We start from the raw sequence: 24,665 nt of genomic DNA on the forward strand, positions 1-24,665 counted from the left end.
CCCCGGGTGCGCTTGGGCCGGGGCGTCCACGCCCCAGACCGCCCTCCCCTCGCGCCGGGCCCTGCCGCCAGGCGCCCCCACTCCGCCCCGCCATGACGTGTTCCTCCCCTGCGCGCCTTCTTCGGGACGCCGCGCGCTCCGGGTGCGTCCCGGGCTCGCCCGGGCTCCGAAGGGGAACGGCCTGACGGGGCGGGAGGAGGGAAGGGAGACGCGGCAGGGCCAGGTGTGCGGCCGAGCGAAGCGACAGCCCCTCCGGCCACCCTGTGCGCTCCACACTACGTGCAGGCCGCACCCCGGCTGGCTCTCCAAGGGCCTCAGTGAAGCGCTGGGGAGCACCGGGGCCGTCAGCGGGGATGCCTCTCCCAGCCTCTGTGGGCTTTATCACCCTCTAATCAGATCCCGTGGGTCCCGCCGGGAGCACAGCACCCCGAGCGCCGGGCCATGGAAGGGTCTGCGCCCAGGCTCCTTAGGGGACTCGGGGCGCAGAGCTGTCGGCGGCCCAGGGCAGGGAGCTTGGGTTGTCTCCAGGTTCACTCAGGGCGCAGAGCTGTCGGCGGCCCAGGGCAGGGAGCTTGGGCCGTGTCTCCAGGTTCACTCGGGGTGGGTGGAGGTGATGCCAGCCCCTGGCTGGGGCGGGGGAACCCCTCTGAAGTATCTTGGGAGAACCTTCCATGACATGGATCAGAGATCCTGCTCGCTTGACTGTATTAGCCTGGTGCCAGGTGCCAGGTGCTGTGCGGGGACTTGCTCTCCGTTTCCCGTGTGGGCACTGGTGTCCTTTGGCCTCTGCCTGTGTGACTGTGGCAGCCAACTGTGGCATGTAAGGTACAAGAGATCTCTTCTGTGTCTGCAGGAGAAACCAAACGGCTCTGAATTGAAAGCCCAAAGAGAAAACCCAGCACACTCCAGTCCCAGAAATGCCAGGAATGGTTAGGGAATGAGGTAAGACAAAACAACAACAAAAATGTTTTCTTTCAAAAGAAGATTAGATGAGACTTCTTTCCCAGGAGTCCAGGGGCAAGTGCACTGAGTCTGCGTTTGAACAGGGGAAGAGGAGTCCCCGAATCAGGAAGATTAGCAAGCACTCCAGGCCAGCGGGGAGAAAGCTGCGGAGTTCTTCGGGAGAGAGCGCCTGGATGTGGACCGAAGCACCTGCTCCGTGGTGTGGTGTGTTTACCACGCTGGGAGAAGCCCAGTCTCTGGTGACGTCGGAAGCCTACAAGTGCCTACCTGTGAGGAGTTGGTTCCCTTGCAACTGGAGCCCGAAGCAAGAGGTCAGTGTCAGAGTGTGGAGGACAGGGCTGCAGGGCACCAGCACTGGGCCTTGAGTGCTGGCCCGAGGCTTTGAGATTGGCGGTGCCTGAAGCCTTACACACATCACTCAGTCTTTCCCAACACTTTGTGAGATGCAGCCTTGTCCTTGTTTTGCAAATGGGGAAACAGAGGTTCGGAGGAAGTTAAGTCACTTCCTTGAGGCGGTAGCTCAGATTTGAGTGGAACCCAAATTTGAGTCCAAGTGTTTCCAAACTCCCAGCCTGGCTTTTTCCACGGCCTCATCTGCTGGGCAGAAAATGTCTTTCCGTGCAGGAGTTCCATCCTTGAGCAGCGGCAGTGTGCAGACTTCCAGGGACACTGAGAAATACTGTGCTGAAAAACCTACAGCAACCATACAGATGGGTTCCGGCTGCGGTGACAGTTACGTAGGGTTGCTTTTGGAGAAAACAGGAAGAAACCGAGGCAATGAGCCGGAGCCCAGGGCTTCACAGGTGTGGCTGAGGGATGGTCGACAGAAACGCGGAGGTCCAGGGTCGGCGCTGCGGTGTAGCGGGTAAAGCCTCTGTCTGCGATGCTGCCATCCAGTATAGGTTCCCGTCTGAGTCTCTGAGTCCCAGCTGATCCAGTTAAGGCACTTGGAAAAGCAGCAGGGGATGGCCCAGGTGCTTGGGCCCCTGCACGCATGTGGGAGACCTGAAAGAAGCTCTTGGCTCCTGGCTTTGGCCTGGCACAGCCCTGGCCATTGCTGCCACTTGGGAAGTGAATCAGTGGTTGGAAGATCTCTCTCTCTCTCTGTGTGTGACTGACTTCCAAATAATTAAATAAATCTTAAAAAAAAAATGAAAAAAGAAAAGCAGAGGTCCATCCATAAAGTGGTATGCTAGCTGTGCTACACGCGTTAGCAAGGAGAAAAGTCTAAAGCTGACAGGTAATGGCTTCTGGAGCAGAGAGATGGAGGACTTTCGGGTGTATTTGCCCGCATTTGGTTGCCGAGGCTGCAGAATTCGTTGAGAGACTGACACCACTGTGGAGAGCAATTGTGGCAGAAGAGAAGGTGTGGGCGTCCAGGCAGGAAGTTCTCACTCTGGGCGATTGGTGCCTCCCTTTTGAAAAAGCAGGTTAGAGCCCCAGCCTGCTATCTTGTTCTCTTGCCAGCGAAGTCCTGATTCCTATGAACTCATGAATGGCTCCAGGCAACCACAGTGGGATTACATTTTGCATAATCCTCATTATTTTTCTTGTTGTCAGTAAGGGTATTTGAAGGTGCTCAAAAAGTCAGTGGGTTCTAACTGGAGTGAAAACGGGCATTAACATCTGTCTTTAGAAGAGAAACCAAAATAAGCAGATTTGTGAACTGAGAGTGGAAATGGAGGCTCTTTCTGGTGGCCCGTCCCCCTCTACCAACTTCAGCATCTGCTGAATTCTTAGTTTCACATCAGTATATTATTAGGTGAAAACAATCGTTGCCTCTCTCTCACATGTTGTGAAAATCAGTGGGGTATTCAGTATTCAACCGTAGCCGGCCTTGAAGGCTCGGACTGTCTCCATTTGATTTTCTTTCCCAGGAAGGCCCTGTTTCAGACGGGCTGACTTGCAGTATTGGCCAGGAGTGATCCACTTGTGCTGCCTCAGACGGATTCCTATCAGTTTGCAAACTCTGTGAGTGTAGAATCTCTAATACAATATGGTTGTGCTAGGGCTGGCGCCGCGGCTCAATAGGCTAATCCTCCACCTACGGCGCCGGCACACCGGGTTCTAGTCCCAGTCGGGGCACCGGATTCTGTCCCGGTTGCTCATCCTCCAGTCCAGCTCTCTGCTGTGACCTGGGAGTGCAGTGGAGGATGGCCCAAGTGCTTGGGCCCTGCACCCCATGGGAGACCAGGAGAAGCACCTGGCTCCTGGCTTTGGATCAGCGCAGCGCACTGGCTGCTGTGGCCATTGGAGGGTGAACCAATGGCAAAGGAAGACCTTTCTCTCTGTCTCACTCTCTCACTGTCCACTCTGTAAAACAAACAAACAAAACAATACGGTTGTACTCAGGATAGTGTTGCACAACATGGACACAATCTTTGGGTGGGGAAATAGTAAACTGACATTATGACCTTATTGTCACCTGGACCTGGCATATTCTTGCTTATAACACTGTGAGAAGGTCTCGATAAAAAACAGGGCTTGAGAAAGTCCCTGAACAGCAACCTGATGCTTTGCGGAACTGTCTGGAATCAGAAGGCCCGTTGCCAAGGCCCAAGCGCTGAGAGGAAATGATGAGACTACAAATGGTGTGGATAAGATGAGCACAGACTTGTTCATCACATACAGAAATACAGCAGTGTTTTGGGATCACATGTGAGGCAAGTTCAGGACAAGTCAGTGGAAACAGACTTCACACAGCAGGTAGTAAATTTATGGAATAAATGATCTCGCAGAGGTGGAGCAAGCTGGCAACAGGAATGGATTCCAGAGGGGTTTGGACAGATGTGTGAGTGCCAGGGACACAGTGGAGCATGGCAGTGGTCAGAAGCCCGTGGTGGAATTCCACGTGGCCTTTACACAGCGCCGACCTGGGGCCTTACTGGACAACAGAGTCCTGACGCCATTGAGCTTGGGTGTGAACTGATGGGCACTGCCAACACCACCACCTCCTCCTGATCCTGCAGTCGCTGTGCCCCTGGCCTTAGACGTTTTGCCTAAACCTGATAGCCCATTTAAAACACATGACTTGGGGGCCGTTGTGATAGGGCAGCAGGTTAAAGCTGTAGCCTGCAATGCTGGCATCTCTCTCTCTCTCTCTCTCTCTCTCTCTCAACTCTGCCTTTCAAGTAAGTACAATAAATCTTTTAAAAATGTGTGACTTTTTTCATTTTGGCTTTTGACTTCTAAACAGATTTGAGTGTCTGCCTTCATATTGGTTTTTATATTAACCTCTTGCAATTAGATTTATGTTTAGACCTTGTACCCTAAATTACCTGATTCTGATCATGAAAGTGCCCTTAAAAGCAGCTACAACAGTATACTTTTCTGGGAGCACTGTCTTTTTAAAAAATATATTTTTAGAGTCAGAGAGAGGGGGAGAGAGAGAGAGAGAGAGAGAGCTTCATTCACTGGTTCACTCCCGAAATGGCTGCAATGGCCAGGGCTGGGCCAGCCTGAAGACAGAAGCTAGGAGCCAGGAGCTTCTTCCAGGTCTCCCACACAGGTGCGGGCTCAAGGACTTGGACCATCTTCTGCTGCTTTCCCAGGCACATTAGCAGGGAGCTGGAGCAGACGTGGAGCAGCCGGGACTTGAACCAGTGCCCATATGAGGTGCCGGAGTTGCAGGTGGCAGCTTAACGCCCTACACTACAGTGTCGGCCGCGGGAGCACTTTCTCTATGCAATGTCCAGAATGTCTTCAATACTGCACCCAGGATAATAGGAAGAAGGTGACTCTTACGGCCATAGCTCCAAATCGTGGGCCTGGGGAAAGTTCAGGAAATTCTTAGATGTCTCCTCTAGTCTCAGCTTGTCTTCTCACTCCGTCCGTGCACTTTGTGCCTTCTTTAAGTTGTAGAGACAAAGCCCCATGCCTGGTTCTAGCGTGAGGGTGAGAGTGGAGGCGCAGATGGGAGGGCCCTTTGTTGATCCCTCTGGGGCACTGAGGGCTCAGTTTTCATTTTCTGTTCCTGGCTCACAGCCCCCCCCCCCCCCCCCCCAGGCTGTGTCCTTAAAGCTGTTGTTACAGCCCTCTCACTGGCTGCTGTAAACGGGACAGGGCTGCTATTCAGGGCCCTCGTGGGGGATTCAGCATCCGCTTTGTTCAGATGTAGACAGCAGGTGTCTGGATCACTTTTGTGGCAGGGGTCTCCGGGCAGGAGGGGAGCCCCACAGAGTTCTCATTTCACCTCTCTGGGCCTCCCCGTCATCTGCTCTTCTCCCGGGGATGGGTTTACCTGTCGATGTACTGAGCGAGCCCCTTGGGTGGGTTTCGTAGAGCAGTGACACGGCCCAGGTGGAAGCCTCCCTGTCATCCGGTCAGGGAGGCTCCTGGGAAGCCCTGCTTGCCCTGCCCGCACGTTCACTCTGGCAGAAGTTTTTGTGAAGGCTGAGATCGTTCACTGCTCTGCCCTGAGGGCCCAAGAAGTAAGTGTGGCTTTGACATTTGCTTCCTTAACTAGTTCAGTGACTCAGAACATTGGGGTTGCTGTGAACAAACTTCCTCTCCCTAGGCCGGCTCTTTTTAACAAGTAGAGGGAAGCGCTGACCAAGCCCTCATGAAACAGTGGGCTGGCCTTCAGTGACCAGGTGGCAAGGCCTGCACTCTGTCTGACTACGTAAACTCCTGTTGACTCGATGCTTTCCCTGTGCTGGTCATGGGGCTGACAGCGCACACATACTGCCTTTAAGTTTCTGACGACCCTGTGAGACACTGTTGTCAAAGCAATCCAACAGATGAGAGAAGTGAGATTTGGGAAGTTGAAAAATTTGTCAAAGGTCAGGTAAGAAGGCAGACATTTTAATAAATAGTTAGAAGTGCACTTATTCAGGCTTAAAATGTCCCCAGGACTATGTGAAATGTTAGATAGGGACCAGTTTTGTGGCACAGCAGGTTAACTACCCTCCCCTACCCCAACACTGGCATCTCATATTATGGAGAGTTGGTATGAGGTACCTCTCTCTCCCTCTCCCTCTGCCTCTCCCTCTGCCTCTCCCTCTCCCTCTCCCTCTCCCTCTCCCTCTGCCTTTCAATAATCTTTTTAGAAAAAATGCATTAGATCTACAAAAGTGACTGAAACTCTAGTCTGGTGGAACTTGTACTAGGTTCAGGTTTCGATCTAGAATTTTCTGAATTCTGAGATCCACTGCTACCCATTTTAATCAACTGGACAGGCTTGGAAGGGTCACGGGACAGAATCAAGTTAAGTGATTCTGGGGTGATAACCTGGAGCTTTGTAATTTTCAGCTTATAAAGATGTTTCACAGGTACGTATTATTTAATTTGACACGACCTTCATTAGAGAGGCAGGGTTAATGAGCAGCTGGGACTTGAAGGGGCTGGTTGCCCACGGTAGCTGCATAACTGGACCGGAACCAAGTGCTCTGACTCCTAGGCCAGTGAGCTCTTGCAGTGTGTTGATGCCTTGGTGGGATCCTGAAATGATCACGTGAAAGCAAAACCCAGACTGACAGACTCAAACACAGTGTGGCTGTCGGCCTTGGAGGGCATTCCTGCACTTGGGGATGCATGGACCGCAGCACTTCAACATTTCCCACTAAATTACCCCTAAAGTACAAGAGACCGTTGCTTTAAAAAGACAATATTTAATATTTTGTGGCTTCATATGCAGTGGACACACATTTCCATCTACCTGCAGGGGTGTGTACACCACAGCTGGAGACGCACAGTACCGGATGACTTAATCTACACTAGAACTGTCCTCTTAGCAACTGGGCTAATCCATCCAGCCTGTGGAATTGCACCTATCCATTCGGCCAGCCAGCCAGCCAGCCACTAACAAACTTGTATGAAGAAACTACAATAACCTCTGCGCTGTGCTGGGTAGGATATGGCCCTGAAGGAATATGTAATCTAATGTGGAGCTGACTATGGGATGATGAGCAGGTCGTGAGAACTGCTTGTAATGAAGTGCTAAACTTTGTAACTGCGATTGAAAAGCAGTAAGAGCCGGAACACTCATAGAGTTCTGATAGATGGCCAGAATCTGAGAAACGTAGGGGAATTGGAAGGGGGAAAGAGAGTGAGAGATTCCTAGGTGGACATAACATGAACAAAGATATAGACAGGAATACTCATGGTAGGACATTTTGGTTAAGTAGCATTAATTATTTGAACACTCTCTTTCTGTCTTAAAACTAGGGAGAGACAAAGGAGAAAAACAAAATGCCGTACATAATCCTGGTAATCATGTAACATTTTGCTTTGGGCTATTCTAGTCTTAAGATTGATTTATTTATTTACTTATTTATCTGAAAGGTTAGAGTGACAGAGAGAGAGGGAGGGACCGGAAGAGAGATTCTTCCATCTGCTAGTTCACACCCCAGATGGCAGCTCTGGGTGAAACCAGGAGCCTGGAACTCCACCTCGGTCTCCGAAGTAATTTGGCTGTTTCCACTGCCTTCCCAGGCGCGTTAGCAGAAAGCTGGGTGGGAAGTAGAGCAGCCAGGACCCCCACTGGCACTCTGATATGGGGGGCTGGTGGCCCAGCAGCGGCTTAACCCACTGAGCCACACACCCGTCCCTATTCTAGTCTTTCAGAAGAGGATTAGGACTTGCATGTAGGCAGTTGGGTTCGCTGAAGGGTGTGACAATGGACTGACCACTCCCAAAGAAAGTTGATCTGGTGGCCTTTCGCTGGAATCACTAGCGTGAGGGGACACCAGGAGACTCGAGCGAGAAACACCAGCGAGGTGAAAGGCCACTCTGCTCCAGCTCCTGCCTTTGAAGCTCACTAACACTGACGAGCCGACTGGAGCTGCGATGAGAGGCAGGGTGGCCACCCACCCAGGGTGCTGAGAAAGCGCTTTAGTCCTGGCGGAGATTTAGTAGCCTGTGTGAACCCTTCAGCATTCCAGGGCTTACATTATTAGCTGTAATAATGAATAATAATGTAATAATGAATATGAAATTCATATTCAATGATTATGGTTCCGTCTTTTTTTAAAAAAAAAGATTTATTTATTTGAAAGGCAGATTGACAGAGTGTGAGAGATAGAAGGAGATCTTCTATCAGCTGGTTCACTCCCCAAATGGCTGCAACAGCCAGGGCTGGGTCAGGCCGAAGCCAGGAGCCAGGAGCTCCATCCAGGTCTCCCACATGGGTGGCAGGGGCCCAAGGACTTGGGCCATCACCTTCAGTCTTCTCAGACTCGGTATCAGGAAGCTGGATCGGAAGCAGAGCAGCTGGGGCTCGAATCAGCACTCCGATTATGGGATGCCGGTGTTACACCAACAGCAGCAGCTGGACCTGCTGCACCACAGTACCGGTCCCTCTCTCTTCTCTTGCTTGTCATTGGACAGCAGTTGGCTTGCTTCACTGAGCAACATGGTGAATGTTACTGAATGATAGAAATCAGCTGACTCTGCTGCTGACAGTCATCGCGTACAGATCTGAGCCCGGTGAGGTTGTTCATTGAGGGCTGCCCTCCCGGGGGCAGCGTCTGCCCGTGTGGCTCCTGGCTCAGCCACCATCCCCTCTAAAAAGGTCTCCTTGGCTCCCCAAGACTGAGGTGGAAGCCACCGCTTATGTTCCCAAAGGACCCTTGCTCACCCAGTAATGACATTTCCTGTTTATCCATTCCCCACACTGCTCTGTAAGCTCTCGTGAGCCGGGTAGGGTCTGGCAAACAGGACATTGCCTGGTAAACATTTATCAGGGAGCGAACATTCCCGGCCTCAAAGCCAGATCCGGGAGCTTTAGCAATGTGCTGTGAGCACGGCTGAGCTTGGCGCCCTTCCTCACGCACTTATCTCCTGGTAAGCCCCTGAGGCATGCAGCTTTTCTGCCCGGGGCTGCTTTGTGCTGTCATTCTGACCTCCTATCCAGGACTGATAGTACACTCGGGACAGCGCCCGCCCTAGGAGGGGCAGTGGACAGGAACAGAACGTAATCCCTGGCGGCCTGGGGTCAGGGTGGGAGCGAGGTTAAGGAGCACTTCCGAAATCAACAAGTTGTTCACTTTCCCCAAGGCTGCCGTGACATTTCCAAGAGAGGACCTGCCTACCCTCCTCCGTGGGGACCTGGGGACTCCCTTTGCACAGTGTCCATCCTGTTGCAGGCAAACCCCGCACCCCTGCTTGTGCTCCACCTCCAGTGTTAGCACGACCAGCTACGGGCGAGGGCTAGGCGGGAGAAGATGCTGCCGGCTCATCAAGGATTCTGGACGCGGAGTGTCAGGCGAGGGGTGCTGGATCTGAGCTCCTGTGAGATCCGCACAGGTTCCACCTCGAGCCTCAGTGAGGAAGGAAAAACCCATGCACTGACGTCCACTTGCCCCATGGAGGCATACGAAGCAACACCGTTTTTCAGTGGCTCTGAACACGATGAAGACTATTTATGTCTATATATGGCCCGAAAATAGCCCTGCCACAGGGCTGGCTTCCTCATGACGCTTTTTCAGTTTTTCCAGACCTGTGGACTCCAGAGACATCCCGGCTGGACACTGCTCTCTGCAGGCTGCGTGCCACCAGGCTCAGCTACAGAAAATGTGGCTTCCAGCGCGCCTACCCCTGCTGTTCCCCGTCCCTTGCCTCCTCCACCCTTGCCTCTGCTCCCTTGGAATGCTGTGGCTAAAAAGCAAAGAATGAGGCTCTCACAGCTGCAGCCCTGCTAAAAATAGAAAGTTTGTTTATTCTCGTGTGCACAAAGCCCCTTTCCTGCTGTTGCTGTTGTGTGAGTGTCACTCCCAGACAGGAAGGGGACGGGCTCTGTGCTGGTCTCCGGCCAGGAGAATTCCATCCAATGCTGAGGGCTTCTGCCTAGCCCAGCGGGGCCCAGGGGATCCAGCGATCTGTTTTCGGTTTTGCGTGTCTCCTCTCACAGCTGCCACCTGCTCTGCGGCGTTTGGCGTGTGTGTTTCTCGGTTTGCAGATGATCTGCTCGAGTGTTCTTCCCTTTCTCTTTCGTGTGGTCTGCTCGTAGGAGAGGTGTGGCCAGAGGGAGGACTGGGCCAAGAGGCAAGAAACCTGAGTTTTTCTTCCAGGCCAGGTTTGCTATCTTGTCTTGTGGTTTTGAGAGGGGCGCAATCTCACTGAATGTCAGTTTCCTCATCTGTACACCAGGAATAAGGGCAAACGCACAATACTCAGGTGTCATAATGGATAAGAGACGTTCAAGACATCTAAAGCAGGAATTGCTTATGCTTTTGTTCAACCCAGGCTTCTCAACTGTGTCCGAAAGATGGGCATTTTCTTTGCCCCAAAGGGCTCTTGAATCCCCCTCTCTCAGAAAGAGAAGTGGACTGCGGGAGGGGAGACTAGTCTGGGAAGTGTGCTTTGATCTGATTTCTTTTGAGATATGCAAAAATCAGACTCACGTTGAAATGGAGATCTAGGTTAAAATAAAGAATTTGGGGGACCAGCGCTGTGGCGTAGTGGGCTAAAGCCTCCGTCTGCAGTGCCAGCATCCCATATGGGCGCCGGTTTGAGTCCCATTGCTCCTCTTTTGATTCTGCTCTCTGCTACAGCTTGGGAAAGCAGTAGAAGATGGCCCAAGTCCTTGGACCCCTGCCCAAGGACTTCTGGGTATCCCAAGATACCCAGAAGAAGCTCCGGGCTTCGGATTGGCCCAACTCCAGCCGTTGTGGCCGTGAACCAGAGGATCGAAGACCTTTTGGTTTGTCTCTCCCTCTCACTGTCTGTAACTCTGCCTCTCAAATAAATAAATAAAAATCATTAAAATAAAATAAAGAATGCTGGATTAGGGTTTGGGAAATGTTGGCTATTTTGGGCTTTGGAGTAATGGTTATACTGCTGTGCGTCTTATCTCCCTCCCCAGGGTGGTCCTCCAGCAGCAGCGGTCTCTTTCCAGCGGTTGGGATCTAGTGTTGGTCGCCTGTTTACCAGACAGTGTCCTGGAGAGTCTCTCCTCTAAGACACTGACAGCCAAAGGCAGCGTTGTGATGGCTGCGTCTTTGGCTCTCCTGGAGCCGCTGTGACAGCCGCGTCATGCATTTTCGGTGGAGGAGCACGGCGTGCCCCAGCCTGGTCCTGCATCCAACAGGGTCTTTGGTTGTAAGCCACAGACACCTTTGACTGATATAAGCAGAAAAATAGTTTATTTAGATCAAGACTCTTAACTTCTTTTCTTGTTTAAAATTTAGGGACTCCGCGACTTGGATGGGCTCCTTTCTTTCCTCAACCATCTTTCACTGAACTTAGCATTTCTTTAAGTGATCTAGGTATCTGGGACTTTATCATCTTTGGCAATGAAAGATACTTTCTTGTAGACATTCCAAATGTGGTTTATGCTCATTGCTATTTCTGAGTTACAGAAGTGATTAGACCTGCCACTAGATTCATTGAACGAGCTAATATAAAAAGGCACATGTATTATGTTATCACATAACTGGCTTTTAAATAAATTCTAACTGTATTTAAATACAACTGATTGCCTATGTTCTCTTAGGCTTCATGGGCTTCACCGGGCCACCAAAGGCCTCGTTCACATAAAAGGTTAAGAACTCCTTGACATAAAGCATATTAGCTAGCTCGTGTTGGATTGGCTACAAAATTTTCAGGGCCCAGTAAAAATGGAAAGGTGAGATCTTTTGTTCAAAAGATTTTAAGAACTGCAAGATAGCAACAGCAGGCTGGCGCCGTGGCTCACTTGGCTAATCCTCCACCTGCGGTGCCGGCACCCAGGGTTCTAGTCCCAGTTGGGGCACCAGTTCTGTCCCAGTTGCTCCTCTTCCAGTCCAGCTCTCTGCTGTGGCCCGGGAAGGCAGTGGAGGATGGCCCAGGTCCTTGGGCCCTGCACCTGCATGGGAGAGCAGGAGGAAGCACCTGGCTCCTGGCTTCGGATCGGCGCAGTGCCGACTGTGGCTGCTGTTTGGGGGGTGAACCAACGGAAAGAAGACCTTTCTGTCTCTCTCTCTCACTGTCTAACTCTGCCTGTCAAAAACAAACAAACAAACAAACAAACAAAAAAACCTAGCAACAGCAAAGCAAGCGCAGAGCCTTACTAAAACTGGAGCCCTGCGTGACTGCACAGGTCGCATCCATGTGAAGCTGGCCCTGGCTGGCCGAACTTCCAGAGGGGTCAAGGGGCCAGTCTCAGGGACAATACCCAGACTGTGCTGGAAAACGGTTTGGTGGAAACGCAGTGCTCTTCCTTCCTTCGGGGACAGTACTGCAGCTTGTCCCCATGCTACCCTGGCACTAAGAGCTAGAAACTGCCCTGGAATCTGCTAGCACAGGTGAGTCCGCGAACTGGATGCCTGGAACTGTCCCCATCGCTGGGGCTCTGTGTGACTCCTGGTTTTCAAGTTAAATGTGGGTGGGTGCATTTCATTGGTGGAGCCTAGCTCAAGGCCAACCCTCTAGCTGGAGCCTGGTGAGACAGACAGCTATGCCTGGCTACGTTCCACAGCGGGAGGCCAGCTCTGCCTGTGGTCAGAGGGCCGCCCCAAATACAGGAAGAGGGTTTAGATGCTAAGTGGTCAAATAAATGACGAAGGTTCTCGATAGAACCCATGTACCCGTGGGATCCCCTGACCACTTCTGAAGAAAGCCTGTGGGTTAGCCTAGGGGCGTGGTCACCTTTAGGGAGGAGCAGCTGTCTTCGGGAGGCAGCACTTTACATGCTGAGGTAGGGTTAACTTTTGTGAACATTGGAATAGTTTCTGGGAATAGTAAAGCGGATTATTTGGGATAGAGATCATTCTAGAAAATTCACAACCTATGGAGGTAGGACATAAAAACCTGGAATTTTTTTTTTTTTTTTACCAAAAATCCACAGTGTCAGGCAAAGCCAGGAAGCCTGGGTAGGCAATACACTGTCACAAAATGATAAGGAAGCCTCATTAATTCAAGTGTTTCCCTGAGGTACAGGATATGAATCAGTACAATGCACTTAAGGCTGGGTCAAGTCCCGGGGAAGGGGGCGTGCTGCAGAAATGAACCCCCCCCCCACCCTGGCCGGCTGTGGCGCAGAAGGCGCCCCCTGGGGAGCAGGCGCTGGGCCCTGGACTGGGTTCTTGGCTTCTTGTCTCCCTTCCCACTTTCAGTGGACTTTCCTGGCCCCCTCTCCTGGCAGAGTGATGGCTGGACCATTGTTAAAAAGGGGTGAGGACAGAGCTGCAACAGCAGGGCTCGGCAGGAGGCCTGCAGGGTGTAAGCTGTCCCCCTAGAAGCGGGTTGAAAGACCACCCCTTGCTCTGCAGGGCTGAGCCCTCCAGCAGCTCCGCAGGAGGCCAGGAACACCACAGGCCCTGCTTGGCAAGACAGAGGCATGCTTGCTTCCCCGGGGGAACTCCCTGTGATAGCGTCCAAGAGCTGTTTGTGGGCAAGTTCTGAGAGGCAGCAAAAGGAAGGCCACTTCTCCAAGGCCCTGATATGTGTTGAACACTCTACATCTGTTGTCGCCTTTATTCTGCAGAGCTAAGGCTTGAGAGAGGGAGCATGCTTCCCACATCACAGGTCAGAGAGCTCAATGCCCAGTGCTCTTTACTTTTCCAACAGTTATCAAGGGGGAGTAGACACTGGCCACCATCATCTGCCTGAAGGTTGGAGATACTGGTCCCCTTCCTGTACTTATCACTGGGGACAGAGAATAGTCATCCCCACCTCTCCCTACCCACCAAGTAAATGTTCTTTGTCTAAAAACCTCTGATTATATTTTTGGTACTTCAAAAAATAAAATCTGGAGTGATTTTTGATTTACAGAGAAGTTGCCAAGATAAATACAAAGATCCTATCTACCATGCATTCAACTTTCCCTAATGTTAACAGCCAATGTAACTATTGTTGCATTTGTCAGAACTAAAAATTAGCATTGGTATAATGTGAGGACACTTAAAAAAAGTCATGGAAAATGGATTTTAAGGAAAGATAAGTTTGTTTTGATGATTTTTTTAATTCATGCATACAAGAAGAGTTTTTCAAAGGATTCATGGTAAATGCCTATTATGAAAAAATTGGGCATGATTTCAGACATTTTTGGTGCTAACATAAACTTATCTTTTAATTCCATTTCCATGAAGTTTTTGAAATGTCTTTTATTATTAACCAAAATTTGGAGTCTTTTTTGAATTTCACTAGCTTATTAAAGTTTTTTTAAAAAATGTTTTAGGGTCCAACTTAGGATAACACATTGCTTGGGAAAATCTCCAATTTTAAGAGGGTTTTCAGATTGCTGGTAGAGGGTTTGACTCAAGGTGAAAATAGAGTTTTACTTATAATTTTCTCTCATTTTTCTTGCCAAAATAGTTTGGACATTCAGTGCTTTTTAAAGTATGTGAGCTCAGTGGGTTCTTGCTGCTTCTTTGGGACATTAATGTCAGACAAGATCAAGGAGTTGGAAGATTTTAGAATAAAGATGCTGAAACAATGTAAAATAATGTAATGGTTGATAGGAAATTGGGAATATTCAGGTCTAAGTGTTGAGAAAAACCAGGATACTTTGTACACGAACTTCTACCACCCACCTTCCTGTGGAGTCAAGTAACTCTGGGCTTGGAGTAGGCTTGAGTCTTGTTTTCTGCTCAGGGCAAACGCGGATAAAAGCAGGCAAGGTGTGGATGAACTCAGCTGTGCAGCTGGTTTCTCTGAGATACTCAGAGTGCTGTTCCAAGCACCAGGCCTGTGCTGGCAGCATTCCAAGTCACACGTGCCTCCTTATAGTTGCCTGCGCTTCTGCTGTCGATTGGGCACCCTTGCGGATATAGTCTGCTTTCTCTTGAAATGGAACTGAAAGTGGAAATATGGCTAGGTATTCTTGAGTCTATGACATAGCTTTCTGCGGTAGGTAACATTATGACATTCATGATTTGGGTGATAAGAATGAAATTAGCCGGCGCCGCGGCTCACTAGGCTAATCCTCCGCCTTGCGGCGCTGGCACACCGGGTTCTAGTCCTGGTCGGGGCGCCGGATTCTGTCCCGGTTGCCCCTCTTCCAGGCCAGCTCTCTGCTGTGACCAGGGAGTGCAGTGGAGGATGGCCCAGGTGCTTGGGCCCTGCACCCGCATGGGAGACCAGGAGGAAGCACCTGGCTCCTGGCGTGCCAGCCATTGGAGGGTGAACCAACGGCAAAGGAAGACCTTTCTCTCTGTGTCTCTCTCTCACTGTCCACTCTGCCTGTCAAAAAAAAAAAAAAAAAAAAAAAAAAAAAGAAATTAAAAACTTAATTTCATCCATGGTCATACAACTAAGAAGCAGTGAAACAGGTCTTGAGCATCAAATCCAGTATTCTCTTACCCACTTTGCCACACGGAATCAGAATATACGGGTAGCTGGTACACATACACATGATGGTACTTCACAAAGTGTGCAGAGGGCTGGCGCTGTGGCGTGGGGGGCTAAGCCTCTGCCTGCGGTGCCAGCACAAATATGGGTGCTAGTTCGTGTCCTGGCTGCTCCTCTTATGATCCAGCTCTCTGCTTATGTCCTGGAAAAGCAGTGGATGATGGTCTAAGTGCTCGGGCCCCTGCGCCCACGTGGGAGACCCAGAAGAAGCTCCTGGCTCCTGGGTTTGTATTAGCCTCGCTCTGGCCATGTGGCCATTGGGATGGTGTGCCAGCAGTTGGAAGATCTTTCTCTCTGTCTCTGTCTGTAACTCTACCTCGCAAATAAATAAATAAAAATCTTTTAAAAAATGTTTGCAGAAAAGTGGAATTAAAAGTTAAGTTTATGCTTGGTGCAAAAAATTTGAAATCCATGTTTTGCATAAGAGCTTTTCAAACAAGTTCATGGAAAAGACGTAGTATGATAAAACTGTGCATGCATTTCAGAATTTTTCCACCAAAATAAATGTCTTTTAATTTCATTTTCCAAAACTTTTTGAAGTATACTTTTCCTGATGTACTTTTCCAAGCAATAATTTCCATGAAGCAAAGATTATGCAAGTTCCAGAAATAAATAATCTGTGTCACTTACTGACTTTTTCCTACATGCAAAATTCTGTGCTTGACACTGAGAGGGGAATGCAGAGATAAAAGGAAAATCAACAAAGTCCTAGAGTGGAAAGAGCCCAGCTCAGTCACTGATTGGTTTGGTCTGGTCATGGGATCTCGTGGACGTCAGATGGTTTATTTGTAAGGTGAGCAGGTAGGATGGGATTACAGGAACCCAAAGCTCCTCACCAGTCCCTTGATTCTGCGCCTCCATCTTTGTGTCAGGCATGTCAGAGTTCAAATGCTGATGTCATGCCCACCCTCAAGGATCCTCCAAAAACCCTTTAAATCCAGGAAGCAATTAGACCACAGTAGAGCAGTAAATTGACTACCCCAGGCTGTAAGCAATCTATGGACAAGTACTCACTTGAACCTCTTCTGTACTCAGCAATTTTAGGGATAAAAGGCACATGTTAAATCTGTGCCCTTAATAAGTGTACAAATTAACTGGGAGAACAAGATGTAAGCACATGGAACGATGACTAATATAAAGACAGTAGGTGAGTCAGTGCTAAATTGCATTGTGCAGTCACGGTGTGGTGATGGTAAAATGGTAGCAACTAAAGTTTCTTGAGTTTTTAGGAGAATGTGCAAAACTTAAGGGGTGCAAAAGTCCTTCTAGAAATCAAGAGAAGTCATATTTTAATGCAACAATTTAAAAAGTCAAAATTAGTGTGAAAAATTCATGAGCAGAGTATCACTTTAAATAAGGACTGGGTTATTATGGATCTTTTTAAAATCTCAGGTTCCAGTAAGGTTCACAACAGCTCGTGCGCTTTATTGCTAATTTATTGCTTCACATTGTCTCATTTAACCCAACAATGGCTTTTTTTTTTTTTTTTTTTTTTTTTTTTTTTTTGGTAAAGGTTTTAGTTATTTGACAGGTAGAGTTATAGAGAGATGGAGAGACAGAAAAAGGTCTTCCATTTGTCTGTTCACTCCCTTAGGAGCTGGGCTGATCTAAGGAGCCAGGAGCTTCTTCTGGGTATCCCATGCAGGTGCAGGGGTCCAAAGACTTGGTCCATCTTCTACTGCTTTCCCAGGCCGTAGCAGAGAGCTGGATTGGAAGAGGAGCAGCTGTAACTCAAACCAGCGCCCACATGGGATGCCAGCACCGCAGGCAGAGACTTAGCCCATTATTTTTTTTTAAATATTTATTTATTTATTTATTGCCAGGCAGAGTTAGACAGTGAGAGAGAGAGAGAGAGAGAGAGAGAGTTATAGACAGTGAGAGAGAGACAGAGAGAAAGGTCTTCCTTCCGTTGGTTCACTCCCCTAATGGCCACCAAGGCCGGTGCTGTGCCGACCTGAAGCCAGGAGCCGGGTACTTCCTCCCAGTCTCCCACATGGGTGCAGGGACCCAAGCACTTGGATCATTCTCCACTGCCCTCCCGGGCCACAGCAGAGAGCTGGACTGGAAGAGGAGCAACCAGGACTAGTACCTGGTGCCCCAACCGGGTCTAGAACCCGGGGTGCTGGTGCCACAGGCGGAGGATTAGCTAAGTGAGCCACGGCACCGGCCAGAGACTTAGCCCATTATACCACAGCACCAGCCCTTAAACAATGACCCTGATGCTTAGATTCTGTTATCATCAGCTAACATTTGTAGAGCTCAAGTCATTGAGGTAACAAAGCACAGGGCTTGAATCCAGGTCTCTAGTTTTATAATTCGTGCCTTTTAAAAAAGATTTATTTATTTAAATGAAAGGCAGAGTTTTGGAGGGGGAGAGAGAGAGAAAGGAGAGAGATATTCCAGCCGCTGGTTCACTCCTCAGATGGCTGCCATGGCCAGGGCTGGGCCAGGCCAAAGCTAGGAGCCAGGAGCTTCATCCAGGTCTCCCATGAGGGTGAAGGGACCATCTTCTGCTGCTTTCCCAGGCACATCAGCAGGAAGCTGGATCAGAAGTGGAGCAGCTGGGATTCGAGCCAGCCCCATAGGGGATGTTGGCATTGTAGGTGGTGGCTTAACCAGCTAAACACAATGCCGGCCCCTATATAATTCATGCTTTTTGACATGACCCCAGATGCCCTTACAAATATACAGAATTCCCTGTCCCAGGAGAGAGGGCTGTGCCCCAGCGCAGCTGAGCTGAGGTGGGCTCTGCGCAGGGCAACCTCGTGGCCTTCCCCAAGGGCTGCTCAGTGAAGCTGCTCTCCTCACACCTGTTCCCTACCAGCTGGCCCACTCAGGCTCTTCTGTCCCCACCCAGTGGGTTCCTTGTGGCTGAAACCACCACTCAGGGCCCCACCCAACACCACCACTCCAGGGCGCTCTTCACATTCCAGGGTGCACGTCCGAGAGGGAGTGCGTTCCAACTGGGCTTTCCACCTGACCCCACCCAGAGCAGAGGCTCTGCAGTGTTTGTCAAGTTCTCCCAGCAAGGGAAGTCACACTGAACGCATGCCCTCTCTTAGAAGCGTTCGTCATCTGCAGCACTGAGCCCCGTTTCCGAGCAGGAAGTGAAACCACAGAGAACAAGTGAGATGTTGATCTTCAAATCGCCGCTTTGGAGCAGCGGGCTTTGCTACGGCAGCCCTGCCTCCAGCACACATCTGCCCAGGGTAGGGGGCAAAGATGCCCACCAGCAGAGCCCACGGGCCACTTCCTCTGAACTCTGCTGTGCGGGCCACAAAGCCCGTCCTGTGCCTTTGGGGCCTGGAGTTAGGTTTCTGCTGCCCAAGCGACTGGCTCGCAGTGTAGACAGAGGCCTGAGTGGACTAGATGTGATGTTAAAGGAGAGTCAGAATTCTCACCTGTCAGATGGGAGTGGGACTGAGGGTTACCTGGTCCGTTCTCTCACTTTACAGAGCCAGAGGAATCACGTGGCCTTGGAAAAGGTCACCTGACCGCATTGTGGTGGGAATGGGACGTGCAATTGAGTGAATGATATTGTGAAGTGGTAATTTTAACTAACCACAGGGCCCTTTTGATGATGCCCCAAAAGCGTTATTTTTAAGCACACAGCGAAAACTCTCTCTCCTCTTTGGTCTCACTTATTCTTTTTCTCCAGGTCCAGTGAGAAAACGTGTGGGATCCCTTACGATGTCTCCATTGCAGGGCCACATGCAACGTATTGGCTCTTTTGGTAGCAAAATTTGTTGTGTTGTGGGTCCAAACACAAATTGGTGTCCACCATCTTTGGTTTTATCTTTTAGCTGGATAGAAAAGATTTCTATTTTTACATTGTGGAAGAAAGAAGCTATATCTTAGATTTCTCAGCGTGCCTAGAAGATTTGTGTGCTATTTGCAGTGCTAACGTATTTCGGATGATTCTTCTAGGATGCTGGGTTATTTTGTCAGGCTGCTGAGATAACCACAACGGGAAGCCGTGTCCCTTGTCCCTCAGCCTCTCCTTCCTTCCTTCACTTTTTTTTTTTTTTTTTTTTTGGACAGGCAGAGTGGACAGTGAGAGAGAGAGAGGCAGAGAGAAAGGTCTTCCTTTGCCGTTGGTTCACCCTCCAATGGCCGCTGCGGCTGGCGCGCTGCAGCCAGCACACCACACTGATCCGATGGCAGGAGCCAGGTGCTTCTCCTGGTCTCCCATGGGGTGCAGGGCCCAAGCACTTGGGCCATCCTCCACTGCACTCCCGGGCCACAGCAGAGAGCTGGCCTGGAAGAGGGGCAACTGGGACAGAATCCGGTGCCCCGATCGGGACTAGAACCCAGTGTGCCAGCGCCGCTAGGTGGAGGATTAGCCTGTTGAGCCGCGGTGCTGACCTCCTTCACAACTTAAAAGTATTAAATGAACCTGATGAGTCCACAGACTAAAGAATGAAAGTTTACGGTGCATATGTCAACCAAGTGGGAATGTTAATTTGCTGTCAATTGCACAAGGATATTAAGATGTGTTTATATCACACACATACAGTACTATACACACACAAGTCTGCATGCCTTACAAGTGACCCAGTTCGTACACAGCTACCCACAATTCCTGGTTTCACATCACTGTCCAAGGAACTCCTACATGAAGTGCCCTCACCTTCTGCTGGCACGTGAGCTTCTTATCTTTTAAGGTGTGGCTCTGTGGTAACTACCTTAGGCCATTCTTTTCTTTGCAGCATCGTAAATTCATCTGTGTCCCTCCAGGTGGCTCATCATGCTTGATTGCCAGTAATTTGATTATATGTCTGTCCTCTGACTGAGGACGGGGTCATGACCCGTCTGTCTTGGTGTCCCAGATCCCAGCATATCCGCTAGGATGACGGGATGTATTCTAGCAAACCGTGTGTGTGCACAGGGCAGCTGGGTCTCCTGCTCCCTGAGTCATTTGGAGAGGGGTGGTTACGGATACCATGAATACACGGATCTCTCGATACTGGAAATGCTTTCGCCAATAAAGTACTGATGTGTTGGATACTGAGCCTGTGGGCATTCATATAAACTTGGGGTTGTGAATGAACACTTGATTTTTCCAAATGACTTCCAGTTCACTATTGCTTTTAAAAGATAAAATACTTACTCAAATATAGTCATTATTCTGTGTGGATTCCAAATTACCATTTTATGCTGTTGTCTTTTTCCATCTATGTGATTTCATGCTCCAGCAATGCATTTTTCGATCAACAAGTATTTATTGTGAGCTGTGCAGGCATCTTACGTAACAGTTTTCTGCTTAGCATACTGTTGCCGAGTTTTCTCCTGATATTGTAACTTTGGCTTCTAATACAACTGAAATGAGAAAAAAAAAAATCTCCTGTGAAGGTGTTTGGAAGCTCAGGATCCAGAGACTGGTGACTCTGATACCTTTACAGTTATAATTTGTCAGCCTACTGTGTGCAGTGTGCTCCAGTTTGCATCAGTGGTCTTTCTTAATCCCCTGTGGAGGACGCAGGTCCAGAGATGACAGGCAAAGGGCCAAGCTAGGGCGAGGCCTCAGGCTCACCTGAGACTAAAGCCCACACTCATCTCATGTATTGCTTCCTTTTTACATTAAACTACCCAAATTTTATTAAAGGCAAATGTTCGGAATGATTGAAATTGCAAGTGGAGTATAAATTCCTCGAGGCTGGAACTGTATATAAAACTGAATGTGTCATTTGATGAATTTGACATATCTTTGTATTTGTTTTTTTCCCCTATTTGTGAAAAATAGGCCTCACACTGTGATTCCTCCCCAGGCATCTAGAAATGATGCGAACATTTCACACCCTCCCTCCTTCCATCTGTCCCGAAGAACAATATGGAGGCTCTAACCCCAAATCGGAAAGTGTGCGGTGATGTTCGTGAATCCAACCACGTATTCATTCTTTTTTGTTCGTGTTCCTGCTGCTACTCAGGGCTCTTTCTTCTGAGGTATGGTGTTTCTCTCTCTCTCTCTTTTTCCCTCTCTCTCAAAGGTCCCAGAGTAAAGTAAAAAATACCCTGCGTAGTTATGAGACACTGCAGATCACTCATTCATTAATCAATTTTGAGCTCTTTGATATGTCTGAGGAGTGTCTGCAATGGGCACATTGCCCACCCTTGAGGACTGGTAGGCAAATCTGTGCATAGCTGATGGCAAGATGATATGATTTATTCCATATTAATCCTGTGAACAAAGTCTACAGGATTTCAGGAAAATAAGACATGAATTATACAGGGGAAGGGTGAGAGAGGGGAGAACAAGGGAGTCAGCACAGGGAAGGAAACCGCTGAAACTGGATGCTTGGCCATTGTGCAAACGTAGACTGGCCACTGCGTATGTGCCGGGCATCGCTCGAAGCGCCAGGGATGCAGAAGTGGATGAGACACAGCGACTCCCCTCAAGGCACTTGCGGGTTGGAGGAGTAAAAATGATGCATAATCCACTGACTGTTGCCTACCAAGATCAACACATAGCTGTGGAGGGCTGATGGGCCCTTCGTGGGCTGGGCTGTCAGCGAGGACCTCTGGGGAAGTGGCTCAGCGAGTCGTGAAAGCTGTGAAGATGCTTTTGCAGTGTTTGTGGGGCAGGGTGAGCAGGCAGGGAGGCGTGAAACAGCCAAGCAGAGCTCAGGAGGTCAGAGTTGGAGAGAAGGATGTGAGCAGGTGGGCATTTGTATGTCATCCTTTGAAAAATGCCTGTTCTTATCCTTTGCTCACTTCTTACCTGGATTGTTTGTGGTGTTGTTGTTGAGTTTCTTGAGCTCTGTAGACTCTGGATATTAATCCTTTATCAGGGCCGGCGCTGCGGCTCAATAGACTAATCCTCCACCTAGCAGCGCTGGCACACCGGGTTCTAGTCCCGATCGGGGCGCCGGATTCTTTCCCGGTTGCCCGTCTTCCAGGCCAGCTCTCTGCTGTGGCCCGGCAGTGCAGTGGAGGATGGCCCAAGTGCTTGGGCCCTGCACCCCATGGGAGACCAGGATAAGTACCTGGCTCCTCCCTTCGGATCAGTGTAGTGCACCAGCTGCAGCGCGCCAGCCGTGGTGGCCATTGGAGGGTGAACCAATGGCAAAAGGAAGACCTTTCTCTCTGCCTCTCTCTCTCTCACTGTCCACTCTGCCTGTCAAAAAAAAAAATCCTTTATCGGTTGCATAGTTGCAAATCATCTCTCCCCTTCAATTCGGTTGCCTTGTTGACAGTGTTTCCTTTGCAGTACAGAAGCTCTTAGCTTGATGTAATCCCGTTTGTCAATTTTGGGTTTGATTGCCTGTGCTTCCAGGGTCTTTTCCCAGAAATCTTTGCCTATGCCAATGTCTTGCAGAGTTTCCTCAATATTCTCCACTAGTAATTTGATGGTAACAGATCATAGATGTAGATCTCTGATCCATTCTGAGTTGATTTTTGTGTATAGTGTAAGGTAGAGGTCTTCTTTCATACTTCTGCACATGGCGATCCAGTTTCCCGAGCACCATCTGTTGAGGAGACTGTCATTTTCCAGGGACTGATTTTAGTTCCTTTGTCAAAGATTAGTTGATTGTAGATGTGTGGATTCTGTTCCGTTGGTCTACATGTCTATTTTTGTGCCAGTACCAGGCTGTGTTGATTATAGCTGCCCTGTAGTATGTCTTGAAATCTGGTGTTGTGATGCCTCTGGCTTTGTTTTTGTTATATAAGGTTGCTTTAGCTAATCAGGTTATCCATATGTGTTTCAGCATCACTTTTTCTAGATCTGAGAAGAATCTCATTGGTTTTTTGATTGGGATCCCATTGAATCTGTAAGTTGCTTTTGGTACTGTAGATATTTTGATGATATTAATTCTTCAAATCCATGAACATGGAAGATTTTTCTATTTTTTGTGACTGCTTCTATTTCTGTCTTTAATGTTTTGTAATTTTCATCATAGAGGTCTTTCACCTCCTTGGTTAAATTTATTCCAAGGAATTTAGAGTTTTGTAGCTATTGTGAATGGGACTGATCTTAGAAGTTCTTTCTCAGCCATGGCATTGTCTGTGTATACAGACTATTGATTTTTCTGTGTTGATTTTATATCTTACAACTTTACCAAACTCTCCTATGAGTTCCAATAGTCCCTTAGTGGAGTCTTTTAGTCCCCCTATATATAGGATCATGTCATCTGCAAACAGGGATAATTAGATTTTCTCCTTTCCCATTTGTATCCATTTGATTTTTTTTCTTGCCTAATGACCCTGGCTAAAACTTCCAGAACCATGTTGAATAACAATGGTGAAAGTGTACATGCTTGCCTGATTCTGGATCTTAGTGGAAATGCTTCCAACTTTTTCTCATTCAATATGATGCTCGCTGTGGGTTGAATTTAAATATTTATTATTTATTTGAAAGTCAGAGTTACACAGAGAGAGGAGAGGCAGAGAGAGAGAGAGAGAGGTCTTCCATCCTTTGGTGCACTCCCCAATTGGCTGCAACAGCTGGAGCTGTGCCGATCCAAAGCCAGGAGCCAGGAGCCTCCCGCAGATCTCCCACATGGGTGTAGGGGCCCAAGGACTTGGGCCATTTTCTACTGCTTTTCCAGACCATAGCAGAGAGCTGGATCGGAATTGGAGCAGCCAGGTCTTGAACCAGCGCCCATATGGGATGCCGGTGCTTCAGGCCAGGGCGTTAACCCACTGCGCCACAGTGCCGGCCCCTATTCTTCAATTTCTTAATGTAATGTATCACATTTATTGATTTGCACATGTTGAGCCACCCCTGCATACCAGGGATAAATCCCACTTGGTCTGGGTGAATGACCTTTCTAATATGTTGGATTCAATTAACTAGTACTTTTTTGAGGACTTTTACATCTGTGTTCATCAGTGATATTGGTCTGTAGTTCTCTTTCTTTCTTATAAAAGGAGTTTGGGAGGATTCTCTCTCTTTCAGTTGTTTGAATAGTTTGAGAAGAATTGGAATTTGTTATTTTTTTTAAGACTTATTTACTTGAAAGCTAGAGTTACAGAGAGACAGAAGGAGAAACAGCTAGCGAGATTTTTCCATCCATTGGTTCACTCCCCAAATGGCTATAATGGCCAAAGCTGGGCCAGTCCAAAACCAGGAGCCAGGAGTTCTTCTGAGTCTCCCACATGGGTGCAGGGACCTAAGCACTTGGGCCGTCTTCCAGTGCTTTCCTAGGTACATCAGCAGGGAGCTGTCTTGGAATTGTAGAATTCAGCAGTGACGCCATCTTGTCCTGGATTTTCTTTTTGGGAGAGTCTTTATTACTGATTCTTCAATCTAGGTCTTGGTTATTGGTCTGTTTAGGGTTTCTGTGTCTTCATGACTCAATTTTGGTAGGTTGTATGTGTCCAGGAATCTGTCCATTTCTCCTAGATTTTCTAATTTGTTGGCATACAGCTCTTTGTGGTAATTCCTGATAATCTTTTTATTTCTGTGTTGTCTGTTGTTACTTCTCCTTTTTTGT

General features: G+C 48.9%; 1 long non-coding RNA gene across 3 annotated transcripts; it reads left to right on the forward strand.

Moving 5' to 3' along the window:
* Positions 1–4: 4 nt before the first annotated feature.
* On the forward strand, positions 5–10,677 carry LOC103349973 (uncharacterized). Of its 3 annotated transcripts, XR_011390249.1 has the most exons (5): positions 5–142; positions 854–942; positions 1,047–1,274; positions 8,959–9,976; positions 10,455–10,677. It is a non-coding gene; the product is annotated as an uncharacterized lncRNA (long non-coding RNA). The 3 variants fall into 3 exon arrangements; XR_001794366.3 differs by lacking the exon at positions 10,455–10,677 and having other exon boundaries at positions 8,959–10,333; XR_518064.4 differs by lacking the exons at positions 8,959–9,976; positions 10,455–10,677 and having other exon boundaries at positions 1,047–4,123.
* Positions 10,678–24,665: the final 13,988 nt, after the last annotated feature.

This window comes from Oryctolagus cuniculus, chromosome 7 (genome assembly GCF_964237555.1).
Source record: "Oryctolagus cuniculus chromosome 7, mOryCun1.1, whole genome shotgun sequence".
Taxonomy (NCBI): Eukaryota; Metazoa; Chordata; class Mammalia; order Lagomorpha; family Leporidae; genus Oryctolagus; species Oryctolagus cuniculus.